The sequence below is a fragment of the Chiloscyllium plagiosum genome, chromosome 12 (genome assembly GCF_004010195.1).
Source record: "Chiloscyllium plagiosum isolate BGI_BamShark_2017 chromosome 12, ASM401019v2, whole genome shotgun sequence".
Classification (NCBI taxonomy): Eukaryota; Metazoa; Chordata; class Chondrichthyes; order Orectolobiformes; family Hemiscylliidae; genus Chiloscyllium; species Chiloscyllium plagiosum.
The window spans coordinates 15812863-15830945 of record NC_057721.1 but is presented as its reverse complement, the minus strand read 5'-3'; the positions used below and the strand labels follow the sequence as shown (position 1 = coordinate 15830945).

General features: G+C 40.7%; 1 long non-coding RNA gene across 1 annotated transcript; it reads right to left on the bottom strand.

Moving 5' to 3' along the window:
• Window positions 1–1014: 1014 nt before the first annotated feature.
• Window positions 1015–14384, bottom strand: LOC122555005. Its single transcript, XR_006313130.1, has 3 exons — window positions 14082–14384; window positions 6589–6665; window positions 1015–1252 (listed from the first exon to the last, which is right to left on the bottom strand). It is a non-coding gene; the product is annotated as an uncharacterized LOC122555005 (long non-coding RNA).
• Between the last annotated feature and the right edge of the window lie 3699 nt (window positions 14385–18083).

The window sequence follows — 18083 nt, the reverse complement described above, 5'->3', positions numbered from 1 at the left end:
GGACAGGGTGGACCGAAAGGTCTGTTTCTATGCTGTAAATCTCTATGACTCAATAACACTCCCAAAAGATACTAGGTCTGAATCCTGAAACCACCTACCTTGCAGCCCTGTGGGTGTCCATACACCTCAAGGACTGCAGTAGTTCATGAAGGCAGCTCAACACCACCTTCTTCATACTTGCCTGGCCAGGGACATTCATCTCCCAATAACAAGTGAAAAAAAAACCTTGTAGGTCCTTTCTGTCCAGCCACTTCTTCACATGCTTCATCTGATCCACCACCACCTTGTAGCAATGTCACACTCATCTCTCAAAAGTGACAAATTGTTCTCCCTGCATCCTCTCAAAACATCATATGTTGCACACTCATACCTCGCTTCCATTTCTCCTTACCAGATGCTGCCTGACCTGTTCTAACATTTTCACTGTGACTTTGAAACACTAGTTTCAAACTTTGGAATGACATGACTAATGGAGAGAGAAACAAAAATATACAGCAGCATTTGAGTATTTTTGTTAAGAATCAGATTTTGTGATCCTGCCGTTTACAATAAGATGAGCAAAATGTAAGCAGTATGGTGTTGACAGTGTACTTCATACATAGCTTATTTTCCAGAGAAGTCCAAGGTGTCTAATAGTCAGTTGAATAAGGTACTAAACCATGCAAATCAGGAAAATGTCCTGTTTATATTCTGGGTTGTGTAAATCTGAGCAGTGCATGGGACAATGGAATGCAGTGTCCAAATGAGGTAAGGGTAGCCCAGCCAACCTTGCCATCCCGATTGCTCTCTAGTGACTGCTGCTGGTGTGATGATTGTGTAGAAATGGGCATGGTGAACATGGGCTAAGAGGTCAATAGTGTGCTGGCATTCGTTCTTCACAAAATACGTGAGTGAATGGGGACCAATAGCTGGCATAGAAACAGACCTTTCGGTCCAACCTGTCCACACCAACCAGATGTCCCACTGAGTAACCATCCATTGGCTACTTACCTTAGTGATTCAGAATGTGGATGACTGGCAGTGCTGGAAATCCCAAGCTAACGTTTTGAGTCTAGATAACTCTTCATCAGCTCTGACCCGTTGTGATTTCCAACATGTTTTGTTCTCAGTTTCAGAATCTGCAGTAACGTACTCCTGTGATTGTCCACATATTCAGTAATTCTGCTTGGGTCACTCTTAAGCGTCTCTGAGGTCAGATGTGATCAGACCAGTTCCTCATTGTTGTCGTTGTTCGATTTCTTTCAAAGAGTATCTAGAAAGAAGCAAAGTAATCTCAATCAAATTAGCAGTGGAGATTTAAATGGGTGGGAAAGCAATTTATACAACGTGAAATAAGTAAAGCTTTGATCTTGCTTCAGTCCTGAAGAGAAGTGACACAAAATAAAATCAGTCACCTTGAATAATCCCTGTGACGCAATCTGTAGAATGAGAACATCTATACACTACTCACTGGGGGTCGGTTTAGCTCAGTTGGCTGGATGATTGGTTTGTGAAGCAGTGCGATGCCAACTGTGTAGGTTCAAGCCTGCTATCTCATTCCAGTAGATCATGACATATCTAATTAGGGCCTCAATTCCACTTTCTGCTTTCCCCAACACACTTAGATTTTCGACTAACAAGGCAGTCAGTCCAACTCTGTGTAAAACTATTCAATAATCTTCTACAACTCTCAAGGGAAGAGAATTTCACAGACATACCTACCCTCCTACCCTGCAGATGTCCTCCAACCTTCAAGCCAGTTTGCCCAGCACCTCCGACAATTCTGTCTGCTGCTCCTGTGTTGGCCTATGCACTTCATTGAAGCTCTGTATAGCCAACTACATGGAGTCCTCTCCTGCCTGCAGCTGAGTAGGCGCCTGATCTTCTGAGAAGTACCAGCTTACATGGATTAAAATAAGTGACCCTTCCACAGAACAGAAAATAAAACACCTTGATCAGCACAACCCATTTAGTTAAGACAGAAGTTTGAAGAGATAAACAATGAAAATTTTAATCATAACTCATCACTGATCTGCAGTTGCAACAGGGAACTGTTTTATATCAATTGTTCTCCATGAATCATCCTGGGATGTTACAGCCTTTTATCAGAAGCCATGGTTGTTTAACACTACAATGACCACAGCAGGAATGAGAAAAAGGGGATAAACATACGGAAGATTCCTGATGATGAGCTTATGCCTGAAACATTGATTCTCCAGCTCTTCGGATGTTGCCTGATCGGCTGTGCTTTTCCAGCACCACACTGTTTGACCCCGTATGGATAAACAAAAGAGTAGAGAAAATCATGTGGGATAATCTGACCATCATGAACCTCTTTGGTAGCAGCAGTAATTCTTGAAAATCTATTCCAGTAACATTTCCTTGGAGACAATATTTTGTTCAAATTTGTGTACTTTAGTGGTAATCATAGAAGGTCTACTGAACTTTGGTACAGCAAGTGGGATTGAGGAAATATTCGTATTTCTAAAGCAAAATTTTATGGGGATTCTTAGAATTAGGTTGTAAACATGCTGCAAGGTTCTCAGTGGCATACTGATCATTTTGATCATACTGATCATTTTGATCATACTGATCATTTTGAACTTAGTGCATCTTGTCTGACCAGTAGCTGGATCACTTACACACTTTGCTTAATTACATATCCGGTGAGAACAATTTAATATCAGTCATGCAAAGAATGTAGGATGCATGAGGACAGGCTCCAGACATTAAAAGCCTCACACAATTTCTTTGGGAATTTGTTATTTTATAGGGTACAACCCAAGAGATTTTCCAATTAGAGTGTAATTTTTGACTTGGGAAATTTTGAAAAATGGATGATAGCAAATTTGCAGACTGTGTTTGACCACTCTTACCATTTTTATAAGGTTAGAATTACTCCCTTCTTGTGTTGTCACTCTGTCATATGGTTAATCACATCCTTTAAGTGTGACATTAGGTTATACTAACAGGCATCAGAAAAAGAGACATAATGTGTGCTTGTGTTAGCTGAAGAATAACATAGTAATCAAAGTGCAGGTTAAAACCGAATTTTGCTTCACCAAAAGCAAAGCACTTTCACAAAACTTAGTCCACTTGTTTTATTATTGTTTACTAACCATAGAAACAAGAGTACCCATTTAGCCCTTCATCTCAATGAAATCTCTTCGGATCCGCAAGCTAAATGTCTACGTGTCTTTTTCCATATCTTTAGTGAACGAAAAAGTATCAATTCCAGTTTCAAAGTTAACAATTGATCAGTTGCCATTTGAAAAGAAAGCCCCCAATTCCCACCACCCTTTGTGTGTAGAAGTGTTTTCCAATTACAGTCATGATAGATCTGCCTCTAACTTTGAGATTCTGTCTCCTAGCCCTGGACTTCCCAACCAATCAGTGTCCATCAAAATCTTGAAATGTTTGGTCTCTCTTACTCCTACTTTGTGTAATGTCATTCTTACTTTGTGTATTGTCTTCTTGCAGATTTTGCATTTCCTACAGTGTGGAACCAGGCCCTTCAGCCCAACCCGACCCTCTGAAGAGTAACCCACCCCAACCCATCTCCCTCTTACTAATGCATCTAAGACTATGGGCAATTTAGCATAGCCAATTCACCTGACCTGCACATTTTTGGATTGTGGGAGGAAACCGGAGCACCCAGAGGAAACCCACGCAGACAGTCGCCTGAGGCTGGAATTGAACCTGGGACCCTGGTGCTGTGAGACAGCAGTGCTAACCACTGAGCCACCGTGCTGCCCAGTTTGTTGGATTATGGTGACGTAAAGCTACTTTCAAGAGAGGTCAAGATGGATGGTCTTCCTCATCCCACAAATGCTTTTGCTCTTTCCCAAGCATAACTTTCCAATCTAATCATTGAGCTGGACGTCCCCTTCAATCGTTACAGTACGTGCAGAACATGCTACAATGTATTTCGGAAGCATTCCTTAGATTCTGCTGTCAGGTATCCCCAAGAATGACACCAGTAATTGACACTTTGCTTTGGACCCCAGGGATTATTTTTGTGTGTGCATGGTCTCGATTATAGCAGCACATTCAGCTGTCCTACTCTCAATGGTGACATAAGCCATAGCCCCACTGAGTAACCAAGATCTCCAAGCTAGACAAACAGGAGGACAGAAGAACACAGCAAGCCAGGCAGCAACAGGAGATGGAGAATACAACTTTTTTGTTATAACACTTCTTCAGGATTAGATGTGGGGGTAGGGGGAGCTACAGCTAAAGAGATGAGGGATGGGGAGAGTAGCAGAATAGTGAGATTGTGATAGTGAACACAGGTAGTGGGTACAACCTGGTTGGTCGATAGGATGGATGAATCCATTGGCATCTGGATGGAAGGGAGGGGGAGGGGCTCGAAAGGGAGCCAGGGGATACTTGGGAAGGTTATTTGAAATTGGAGAACTCAATGTTAAGTCCCCTGGGCTGTAGGCTGCCAAGGCGGAAGATGAGGTATTGTTCCTCCAATTTGCCTTTTGATTCACTGTGACAATGGATGAAGTCAAGGATGGGCATGTCAGAAAGGGAGTGGGAAGGGGAATTAAAATGGGCAGTGACAGGGAGGTCAGGTTGGCCCCTGTGGGCGTGTTGAAGATGTTCGGTGAAATGGACATCTAGTCTACATTGGGTCTCACTGGTGTGCAGAAGGCCACATCTAGAGCACTGAATGCAGTAAACTACGTTGGAGGAGAGACAGGCGAACCTCTGTCTCAACTGGAAGGACCATTTGGGGCCCTGGATGGAGGTGAGGGGAGTGGTGTATGGGCAGATCACAGGTGTTGCATCTTTTTCACTTACTGGGGAAAATATTGGGGGGTGTGTGTTGGAGGGCTTGGTGAGGATAGTGATGCAAACCAGGGAGTGGTGAAGGGAATGGTCCTTACAGAAGACAGAGAGGGGTGGGGAGGGGAAGATGTTCTGGGTGGTGGGGTCTAATTGGAGTTGACGGAAGTGTTTGAGGATGGTTTGGTGGGTGCAGAGGCTGGTGGGGTGGAAAGTAAGCACAAGTGAGACTCCATCTTTGTTATGTTTGGAGGGGGTTGGTTTAGAACTGTGGAGCAGGGAATAAAGGAGGTGCAGTGGAGGGCTCTCTGGATGACAGAGATGGGGAATAGAGTTGTTGGAAATAGGTGGACATCTGGGATGCTTGGGAGTGGAATGTCTCCTCATCAGAGCAGATGTAATGGAGATGGAGGAATTGGGAAAATGGGATTGCGACAGAGATGGAGGAATTGGGAAAATGGGATTGTGACACACCCAGTCTTTCAATTCCTGGTATTCTTCAAACAATAGTCAATAGGTATATTATAAGAGGTTAAGGAATCAGCAAAGCTGGTGTTCACCAACAGAATATTACAGGTGATATTATGAAGATTCAATTTTCCTTTTGTGCCAGGTATTTCTGTATATTTGGATCTTTGAGCAAACATAAGCGATGATGTGCTAATGATTGCACACAAGTTGCACATTAATGGAGTAGCACACCATCTTACATTGTCAAGGTGAACTCAGGAATATTCTGACAACCGCCATGGGTGAATATTCATTTTCTTGTACCAGCAATTCTCGTGACGTTTCTGACTGAAATTGCCAACTCATATTGCAGACAATTTTTGCGAAACCAAATTGGGTAGAGATTGTCCAGGCTCTGTCCAAGTAATGCCTTCCAATTGAAAGTATTTTCTATCCAATGAGACTGCTGAGAGAGGTGGAGGAACCAGTGTTCTCACCTGCTGGATGAGCCCATCCCCTTGAATGTATAATCTATAATTATAATTATCTCCCACCAATTTAATTATTAAAGTCCTATATATCTAGCTCCTCTACTATTAGTTTCTAATTAACTATACCTCCTGCTAAGGCATTGCAGAGTCCAAAAAGTCCTCTTTGTTAACTTCAAAGTACTTTGATGCAAATGATCTTATTATTTGCATGTAGACACAATAAGTAACACATTCATTATTGCAAACAAACATTCATCAATTCACAAGCATTTAGGATCCTGCTAACTGAAAGAGAATGAAAGGGCTTTGTGGTGGCTTGGTCATTTCAATGAAGAGATTGAGACTATAATGGTCACTCCCTGCCATTGATCTAATATAGAAATAAGTCAAGAATCATGTTACCTAGGAATGTCTCAGTGAAATGCCACTGCTATATCTCTTAACTCTGATGAAAAATGTTCACTGAGGTGTAGAAATTGAATTGTACAGAACAATTATTTCAACATTGCAATGGCCAGTGAAAAATGGTTGTGGGTTTCACTGGTACATTTCAAGGGATGATGGGACGTGTGTCTCTTCAGTTGTTCTGTGTCATCCAAGACCAAACAACATGCTTTTTCTGTTCTTTCCACTAGCAATTACGTTAAAGAAATGAAGCAGCTTATTACTACGAATGATCATTTTCCTTCATTAGCTTACACTTTCCTTTAAGGACTGATGTAGTGATATTCAGAGACTTAGTCTCTCATGTTAGTGCTTCAAATGAATGCAGGACTGTAATTACATGGAGTATCTGATTCTTGTACTATCCAAACACATTATTTCATGTCTTGCCTCAACTGTGACAATAAAACTGGTAAATACAATGGCATACCTGAATAAATTTCATATGTTTATCTTTAATCTTGAACCATTATGTCAGCAAAGCAAGGTGCAGAATGGATTTGTAACCTGTAAGAAAGGAAATTTCCATATTGTCAGGGACTTGAGGATGTGTTTAGCAAAAGCACCATCTCAAGAAAGCTATCTGTCAGACGTCAAAACCTTACAGCTCATGTTTGCCTAAGCATCAGTCCAAACATGCAAATTTATTTTATAATGAAACAACATTCCTTTTCAAATGTATATTTTGAAAAGATGTTATCATTTCTAATAATCTCAAATTTTATTATGAAGTTTCCAGTTGCTTTTTGTTCCAGGTATTTCTGTGTATTAATAATCTCTTAACCAATGTTAAAGTGCAGCACAGATAACTTGAGGAAAACATACTTATGTAAAAAATGTCAAAACAATAATGTCAACTCATCATTCAAATATATTTTCATTTTCCAAATATTTAATTCAGTAATCACCTCAGCTTTCTTATACCTGGCATTTCTGCTTTCTTTGGAGTGCAAGCAGACCTCTCAGCCTTTGGGCGTTGCAGAGGGAGCTCAGACGCTGCTGCCCAGTTTTCAAAGGGGCTTGTCGGGTGCCACTTGAGTGCAGCAATCTGTTTCCATGAAGGCTCAAAGATTGCTGAGGTGCCATCCATGGGGAGCAGCACTGGCCCCTGTGAAGTTACGTTACTAGACCAGCCATCCAGAAAGTTAGAACAATAATCTGAGCATCAGACTTTAAAAGCTGGGCATTTTAAATTCAGTAAAATATATAAATCTTGAATCTGGATCTAAGTTTGCTCGCTGAGCTGGAAGGTTCATTTTTAGATGTTTCGTCACTAGACTAGGTAACATCGTCAGTGAGCCTCTGGTGAAGCGCTGGTGTTTATGACCTGCTTTTATACCACCAGTGCTTCACCGGAGGCTCATGATGATGTGACCTCCATGGTGATGAAACGTCTGAAAATGAATCTTCAAGCTCAGCAAGCAAACCTACATCTAAAGTCTCAACCTGAGCTACAAATCTTCTCAAAACTCGATAAATCTTGAATACAAATAGTGTCATTAATTTCATCTATGAAACTACTGGATAGTGGTAAAAACTCAATGGTTCCCTCATGTTATTTAGGGAATGAAATTTGTTGTCCTCTGGTCTCTTTGCGATTCCAGGTCCATAGTGATATGGCTGACTTTTAAATGACTTTGGAAGTGGCCACTCAGTTACATCAAAACTGTCAGAAAAAGCTATAATCCAAGTGCACTGCAGTGGCTCAAGAAAATGGCTCAACACCACCCTTTCAAGAGCATTGGGTATGGACAATCCATGCTGCTGTTGGAAGCAATGTCTATGTCTGATGAATACATGAAAAAAAAGCACACATTCTTCAACCTGTGCCATGCCATCAGTGCTCTTGCTAGTCAGGCAGGTAACCCATTCTACTGTGCACTATGGAAAGGTATGGGCTGAAGTATTGGATCCTCTAGTGCCAGAGTAATGAAAGGATGGGACAGGGGTTCAATACTCCTCCCTAATGAAGCCAACTGAACCAGTTTATAAGTTTATGAAGCCTTTTTGGATTGGGAACCTTTTTTATAATTCATTCTGAAATATGGTATTGCTGACAGGCCAGCATTGATTGTCCACTCTCATTTGTCCTTGTACTACTCCAGACCATGTGATATGCATACACTCTCAGTGATTATGAGGAAGTTAAATGATTCTGAAAATAACAACAACCAATGAACAGTGTTATTTTTCCTGGTCCAGATATTAAATGACTTTGAGCTGAGCTTCCATGTATCTGCTGCCCTTGCTCTTTTTAATGTAATAGAGTTCACAGGTTTAAATGGTTCACTTGAAGAAATTTTGTTGAGTTGCTGCAGTACAGCAGACAGATGGCACACACCACTGCCAATATGGGGTGAGGGAATGGTGGATAATGTGGCAGTTAATTGGACTGCTTTGTCCTGGATTGTTTCAAACTTCTGATCTCTTTGTGGAGCTACACTGATCCTGGATAATGGAGCATATTCCATTACATTTCTGATTTGTCCCTTAAAGGTTCTGGACAGACTTTGGGGACATAAGAGCGGAGTTATTCACTGCAGAACTCTCAGTCTCTGATCTATTGTTGACACAGTATATATTGGCTGTCAAATTAACTTTCTAGTCAACGGCTAAGATATTGACGATAGGATATTTGGTGACCATATGCCAAGGATATCACAACACATGTGGTTAGACACTCTATTGATGGAGATGGTCATTTCCTGGAAATTGTACTGTATAATGGTTACTTCTCATTAACAGCCCTCACTTTAATATTGTCCACATTTAGTTCCAGGGCTGCTTCAGAGTGTGCGGAATTACAAGTTATACCGAACACATTGTAATCATCAGTGACAATCCTTATTTTTTGACCCTGTGATGGAGGGAAACTATTGATGAAGATGAAGTAGATCCAAGATGGTGTGATCAGTTTTGCCACAACCCCTACGGCATAATCATATTGCATTGCACCAGCTTTTCTAAGGAAATCCCCAGAAATTTACTCAATTGGTTGTACCTCTTCTGGACTGCAACAGCTCAAAGACTCTACTGTTTGTTTAGCTAGCTCTGCCCTTTTGTAGTAGATTAATGGCACTGGGTTCAGGTGATGAGTGTGCTACTTAGAGCTACATACAGAAATTTAGGTGCAGCATTACCTTCATCACCACTAACTGGGGGAAATGAGGTTTCTGAAGTTGGATTGTGGATTTTCTTCAGCACTTTACTCAACCATAGTCCTGTCAGACTCATGGAGCACGCTTTCTGAACTACTACCGCAATATCTTTACTCCCAAGACATCGGAAGGACAAAGCAGCTGGAGTGTCTTCTAAAGGGCTTCCAGAAATGTACACAATAATAATAATGGAAGAGGACAATGTGAGCAGTAGAGGCAAAATGATCTGAGGTTGCAGCCCCATTGTAGAAAATATTGACAGAATGAACACAATCGCACAGCACAGCTTACCTGATAATTCTGAGTACCCTAGTCTTTAACAACACAAATATGCTTTTGTGGCTCTCATTCTAGTACTGCCGAAATAGCAATGCAGTGAAAATGGAAATTAATGCATATTGCTAAATATAGCAATTGACCAAGTACCCACTTCCACCGACTGCCTTTTGGATTGAACTTAGAAATGAAGGTTAGTCCAGAAAGAGGATCCATTCCAGCAGGCCTGCTGATAGGTGTTAAGGACGTCAGGTAGACAATGGTAAGATTTTATGCTTTTTGCTAAATAATGCAACACTACTGTTAAAGCAGAATCCTCTACACATGCCAGAATCCTCATTTAACAAAATAAAGGTTCAATTATGAGAAATACATTAAGTCCAGCTTTTTTTCTTTCAGGCAAAAGTTGTTTATGAAGCATTTAATATTTGCTGATGCAAGAAAAATTGAAAAAGAAATTACTGCACCCACCCTTGCTTTACAATGGTCATTTTAGCTCCAATGTGGGCAAATAAGCTCCACAGGAAATTTTGGACTAAGGCTCTATCTGGAGGATTGGTGCAGAATCAGTGTATTAATTTGACATCAATGCGTTGCAGTAAATTTGATTCTTTGCAACTGATTCACAGATAACCATCAGGACTGAGGAAAATAAATATAATTACAATTCTCTTTTCAATAATATAAGATCCCTTTGTTAATAGGATATAAAATGATTAAGTCAATATAAAATTCTGGAAAAAGTACTGAAAAAATTTCATCATTAAAGTGATTAAATGACTTTTGCATTTGATTGAATATTACCTGGAATGCTACAGTTCCTATGCTGCTAAAGTCAAGGTAAAGTTATCTACAAAATGTCAGGGATGAATAAGTAGATTGTAAATGTAGATTCATAAATTAGAATTCATATTAAATTATCAGTTTGATTTAGTTGATAATGCTTTGCTTTCCAAATCAGACGAATATGGATTTAGGCTGAACTCCAAGACTGGAACTTACAACTTAAGTGATGCTTCAGTGTAGTATTGAGCGAATGATTTATCATATGGATTAAGATGTTAAATTGAGGGCATGGTTTACCTCTTTAGAGGAAAATTAAAGATCAAAAACAAAAGCTATAGCTTCCTGTTAAGTTTGCACTGAGTTATGCACCTAGAAGGAACCCTTTCCTATCTTGCTTGAGTTCCCCATTTTATCATGAACTCCTTCTCGAATTTCCATCATCTAGCGAGTCCAGTCACATATTATCTGTTTTACCTGTATTTTATTGATGGCAATGCAAAAAGCTAACCAAAAAACTAAGCAACAGACTCCAATAAAACAATTAATGTGTAGTGAGAGTCTTGAACCTTCGGTATAACCAACATTCTTTGACTCTCATTGCAATGGAAATCCAATCTCCTTGAATGGTATAGCTTTTTTTTGAATTTGAAGGACTATTGAAGATTGGGATGTCTGTCACAGGTTCATGAAGTAGAGATCATTCTCTTAAGAGGTGGGTGGATTAATACTGGACATGGCGGAAAATAGTTGTGTTGACATTTAGAATAGAATCCCTACAGTGTGGAAATAGGCCATTTGACCCCTCAGGTCCTCCAAAGAGTATCCCACCCAAACCCATTCCCCTCCCCTATTACTCTACATTTGCCCCTGACTAATGCACTTAATCTACACATATCTGAACACTATGGCCAATTTAGCATGGGCAATTCACTTAACCTGCACATCTTTGGACTGCGGGAGGAAACCAGAGCACCCAGAGGAAACCCACACAGACACGGGGAAAATGTGCAAACTCCACACAGTCACCCAAGGCTGGAATCAAACCTGGTTCCCTGGTACTGTGAGGCAGCAGTGCTAACCACTGAGCCACCGTGCTGCCTTGAGGACAGTCACAGTGGGGGCAGCATCAGATATAAACTGAACACTGACTGGTGGGAAAGGTTGTGCTCAATACAGGCTTCTGAATGACCACGTGTCCAGTTGCTCACTTTCTGCAGCATTGAGTAATCCAGTGACAATGGAACTAATGCAGTAGGCTCCACTACAATAACTTACACTTCAAAGCTGAACATCTCCATTAGGGTTAAGTAAGGGGGGAGGGCATGGGGAATAAGGGACAGTACACTCTAGTAGAGTATACTAAGTGAGCCGCAATGGGGCAATTGATCTCCTTCTTTCCTCGTAAACTTGTATGTTTTAAAGAATTATTTCATGTGGTTGGGGCTGAGGGCAAGATGGACCCACAATGTTTCTTGGAGTCTGCAGTAAAGCTAGGGCTTTCTTTTTTTATCACAAAGGGAATAGGGTCATTTCTACAGGGCTGAAGCCCTTTAGATCAGGACAATGGGGTCAGAAGTAACAGCCAATGGCATCTGTCATTGCAGTCACTAACCAGGATGACAGCTTTATGCTTCTGATGAACTTCTTTCTCATCCTCAAAAAGGATGAGAGTAGTGAAGTAACTCCACAGAGGCCGATACCCTGTTACCAAGTCACGCCTTACTTATGTGTGCACAGTACTTGACACTGGTCTGGCTTTCTCAGAGCCAGCTCTCAGAGTAAGCAGAACTTCTGATACTCCTGTTTATATCTGTCAGCCAGAGCTCCCTGATAGGAGCAGGCTAACAGCCCCAATCAGGGAACTCATATTCTATGAGATCCACCTGCGGACCTTGTTAAAACTGTTGTCTTTTCTCTAGAATAGGGCATTTCAAGACTATTTTTAAGGTGAGAGAAGAGAGATTTTCAAAAGTCATGAGGTGCAAATTTTTCACAGAGAGGGTGGTTTGCATGTGGAATGAATTTCCTGAGGAAGTGGTGGATGTGGGTACAATTAAATATTTTAAAAGATACTTAGATAGGCACATGAACAGGAATGGTTTGGAGGGATATGGGCCAGGAGCAGGCAGGTGGGACTAGTCTAGTTTGGGATTATGGTCAGCCTGGACTGGTTAGACTGAAGAGTTTGTTTCCATGCTGTATTACTCTATGACTACAAATACATTATAATTAAAGGCTAGATAATTATATTAAAACAATTCATAAGAGTTTTCACAATGGAAAAAGGTGAACTAAAACTAGTGTAGTCTCTAGAAAGTGAGGAATTGAAAATTGAGAACAAAGAAACACAAGGCATTGAATAGGTACATTGGGTCTGTCTTCACTGTACAGACTTCGATAACTTCTTAAAGACAATTGAAAATCAAAAGATAAAAGGGAAGAATAAAATATCTCTTCAGAGGTGAGCACCCCGTCACCAATTACCCTTTATTTACAAATGCATAGCCTTTGACAACAGCAATGTCTGCCTCAGAATCTGACATTCCAAGGCTCAATATCCTTACCATTCAGCCTTAAATGTCAGCCAAGGTTCCCTGATTAGACCAGATTAACAGCCCCAATCAGGAACCTCATATTGTATGAGTTCTACTTGGCTGGCCTTGTTACAATCATTACAGAGGAGCTTAAAACAATCACTATCACCAGGAAAAAATATTCAATCTAAAAGCTGACAACTTCCCAAGGCCAAATGGTCTGCCTACTCTTAAAAGAAAAGGCTGCAGAGATACTGGAGACGTCAGTTATCATTTTCCAAAATTCCTTTTACTTTGGAAAAGCCCTATTGGACAGGTAAACGGCAACTTGTAAACATCTTTATTCAAGCAGGGAACAAGTCAGAAGGCAGGAAAATGCATGCCTTTCAGCCTAACATCTATAATAGAGAAACTGCTAGGATCCATTGCTAACTGATTTGCAAACAGAAAGCAGAGAGTAGGAATGAATGAGTAGTAAATGTTGCTTTTCGTTTGGCAAAATTACATTGACTGCCATGTGAATATGTTCGGTTGCTGAGTATGTGGTATTCAAATTGCAAAAGTAAAACTTGTGGTCTATCAGGCTAGGTTTCATTCAGTATTTCATCAGCTGGAATTATAGCACATCATATGTTGAGGTGTTGTCATGGGTTCTGACGACCATAAGATGTTGGCATCTGGGGTCAGTGCTGCAATTTAGAAGGTGCTTTCTTAAACTGTTTGTACTCTGAGACTGTTGCATCTCTGTCTTTGCCTGACCAAACAGTGAGTACTGTCTAGATATTCCAATAAATTCTTTCATTTACATACTAAGGTACAAATACTGATCTTTTCGATCCAGCTCCTCAATACAGTTATTCTATTCTTCACCTCTCAGAGTCTCGATGACACGTAGTTGCTGATATCAGAGTGTATATACCATCATGTCACTAACATTTGCATTCTCATTAGACATTAGTGGGTATGCTTTATTTGTGCCCATCTTTATCAATATGGAAATCAACAATAGGATTTTCTGTCTTACTTTCACCATTGTTAGTAGACAGTAATTCCTTTCTAACCAGAAACCAAGGAAATCCAGATACATAAAATGCTGATAAATAACAGTAGCAGCAATGCATTCTTATGGGTGAAGGGTCTAACAATTCCTTATTAACTGATTTCCTTACCTGACTCATGTCCTCAAGGGAGTTGCCAGCAAGAAGCAAAGTATCTCTCCAACAGCAAAGCAGAAGCCAGGTAACTCACCAGGCTCCTTTTGTTCACGCCAGTATCAGTGGACCCCAGGGAGCCATTCCCATTCAAGAAAGGGTAGGGAAAGAAAATACATTTTGAAATAAAAGCACAGAATCATATTCTTAGAAAGAGACACTAAGCACAGCTAATCAGTTGAGGAATCCCACCTCCCTATCAGTATACATGAGGTCATCCCATGATGTGCTGCCTATTGATTTCATCTCTACTCTCATGCTGCTAAACACTTCCTCTGTTTTACTGGCTGCAGCAGTTACAGAGACCGAGAGACTCAGCACTGGCATCTTTAATTATTTATAACCCACTTTTAGGATAACACAGTAAAGCCATGAAAACTGTCACCATGGCAACATTAGCATGACACACATTGCCTCGGGTATTTGTAGTTTATACATCTGTGACTACAGATAAAGGCATACAGCTGCTCCCATGTAACATAGATAAATATAGTCTGCCAGCATTTGGAACGGTATTCTGAATAATTGTCAAAAATGTTTCCTATTTTAACAGGAGGCATTACACGTTAATCAATTGCCCGAGATAGCTTTTTCTTTTCATTTCTCTGGCACAATAAAACAAATTTAAAATATCACAGTACATCAAAATGTCACCAGTTCCAAATTAGATTGACACATTACTGCCTGAGACAACTCATCTTGCCAATGTGATGCAAACTCGTGCAGTCAATCAATCAGCAGTCACAAATTGTGCAAAATGTTGATAAGCAGTGACCTGTAGACCTTATAATTGTGCTTCAAGTATACAGAAAACCGTTTTCTGAGTATTAAGAATTTAATGATGTTCACCACATTTCCCTAAACAACCTGAGATGTAACACCTTCACTGGCATGAAGACTGTTAGACTCAGTGCTAACAAGAATTGTTGCTAATGCTTTAATGCTTCAACAAACCACATCAACAAAAGCTGTAGCTGCAGCCAAACATGTAATGAAATTTTTTTATGCCTTCAAATATACAGGTATCCAGGTGTATGTGTATCTTAAAGAACATAACAAGCAGTAAGACATGAATGAGTGTATGAGTATTGCATGACTGATTACTTATTCTATAATTTCCAAAATTCTTCAGAGTTTAGTATCCAGGTTTCAATCCTTTGTTGACTTCTTTTAGCCCTAACCTCCCAAATTCTGGCCACTGTTAACAGCCTTCTAATGCAGTTGTCACTTTGGCCTCTGTTTAACCCATTCCATTCCTCCTCCCTGTGATAGCAGGAGTGGGTCAGAATCAAGCAACCGAACCACAACCCAATCCTATTCCTGGCTATTTAAATTATAAAATAAAAACTAATCAGGCCATCAACAAGACTCCCACAAAAGACAGCTGGAGACAAATGATCCTTGAAAAATTGCAGCTCAATAAATTGGCACAGTGCCTAAAGCTTCGCTGTTTATTGTGGGGTGGCGTGTGTTGTTTGCTGCCTGACAATAGATCCCAGACAGCAGCTGTGACTATCTAAGGTATGTACACAATCAGCTCTTTACAGAACTCCGTAAGGGGTAATGTGATCGGGAACTCCTTCCACATTCCAACTCAGCCCTCATTGCAAACGCAGTCACTCCAACCCTCCTACCTCCAAAGACATGCAGAAGCCCCGATCCATGGTTTTGATAGATGGTCTGATCATTGAAACTCCCTCTTGCTGACGGGATTGGCTGTGCCTCTGACCTACATTCCCAGAATTCCATGGCCATCGCCCAGCTGTCACACCTTAGCCCTCCCATCCACTGGCTCAATCTGACAGGCTGTTGTGTGGAACACAGCCAATGTTACTGGGTTCTTTCTCGTTGTACCTCCCTGTACAGTAAGAACCATTGCAGCCTATTTCTTAATATTAAAGACATCGATTTTATCTAGATGCCTATTGATGCACAGCAATTTAACAATGTTAGGATTTCAAATTTGCAGATGAGTCTTTCAACTTTAGCATCAGCATGAAGTCAGCAGCAGCACCAGATTTCATATCTGTCATGCAGCCTGTCTGTATTTCTGTTTCATTGCCCCAATTTATTGGTAGATGAGGAAATGATTTAAAGCTAGAACTAACTACACACCTTCCTAACTTCCATGGTGTGCACACCATCCCTACACTCAGGTCACCTGAGCTTCTCTCAACCAGCTGGGCACACTCCACTAGAGTTAGTGAGGGGCTTACAGAGCTGGTTGTTGGGACAACGGTGGGCTATGAAGAGATTTCATCATCTCTCCAGTTGGAATGAGGTAACTGCTGAAGGGTAACCACAAACTGGGGCAGTTGGTAGTTTCTGATTTAAAGGCTACTATGTCTGAATTTGATCTTGCCGGTGAAGCAAGTCTACTAACAGAGGGCTTGGAGGGAACTCTCAGGCTTTGTACTTTGATGGGAACCCAACCTTCTGCTTTTGAAACTCATGGAAGAAAGGACCTTTGTGGCTTTCAGTCTCCCAGCAGCCTCTTGTAGGATCTGACGGTTGCCCTTGTGATCACACCAACCATCAAGAAATCAAGTCTATGGAGGAAGGGAAGCAAATCTGTCCAAGTGTCTCTTTGAGTGGCAACACCAGGACACCTCTCATTTTCCACTGAAGAAGTTACACCTTTATTTCAAGTTGTAGACTTTTACAAAAGTTGTACCATAAGCTTATTTCATGTTTCCAACAGTCTCTAAATTTCATTAATGTTTAATAAAGATTTGTTATTGTAAACAATTGTTCCAATTCCTAATAAAAGCCTCATGACTGCCATAAAACACTCTTTATAACGAACAGTGCTCAGAGTCTAGTTAAAGTTTAATGGTGTTCCTGCAAGAATTTATTTGAACGCTTAAGTATTTTGACATTTCAGGCAACACGTGAACCATGTGAAACAGACTTTGATTTTCTTCTTGTTGCAACCTCTGGAGGAGTCAGTCATAAGTTAAAATATATGCCTCAAGTTATCCTTTGGCACTTTCCTGTCTGCTTGCTGCCCTGGACTATATTGGATTTCCATGAAATATTCTGCTATTCTTATTTGGAAGGGATGAACAAATATAAACAAAACTTATACCAGAACTAAGAAGTTATACCTATCAGAATAGATTGAACAGACTGATTGAAGGTGTTTGAAAGAGTAGATCTAAAGACTTTTTAAAAAAAATTCATTCATTGGATGTAGGTATTATAGGATGTTGCCCATCCCCAGCTATCCTTGTGAAGATGATGGTGAACTGCCTTCCTGAATGACTGCAGCATATTTGGTATACGTCTACAGTGCTATTAAGGAGGGAGTTTCAGGATTTTGACCCAGTGACAGTGAACGAATGGCGAAATATTTCCAAGTTATGTTGGTCTGTCAGGCAGCATCCATGGAGAGAAAACAAACTAACGGTTTGAGTCTAGATTACTCTTCATCAGAGCCATCTAGACCCATTTAGACTCAAAATGTTTGCTTGCTTTCCCCCCATGGATGCTGCCTGATCCACTGTGATTGCCAGCATTTTTTTGTTTTCAGTACAGATTCCAGCATTGGCAATAATTTGCTTCTGCTCAGGATGGTCTGAGGCTCAGGAACTTGCAGGTGATGGTGTGCCCATGTATCTCTGCCCTTGTCCTTTTTAGAGGTAGAGGTTGCATGTTTGGAAGATGCTGTTGAAGGAGCACCTTGCAGATGGTACACACTGTGTGTTGGTGATGAGGGAAGTGAATGTTTAAGGTGACAGATAGAAAGCCAGTCAAGCAAGCTGTTTTATCATGCAAATTGTTGAACTTATTGAGATACACTTATCCAGGCAAGAGGAGAGCATTCTATTATACTCCTGACTCGTACCTTATCAATGTTGAACAGGCTTTTGTGAGTCAGGAAGTGAGTTACCACCGAATTCTGAGTCTCTGTCCTGCTCTCAAAGCTACAGTATGAACACTGATTAGGTAAGAACAATG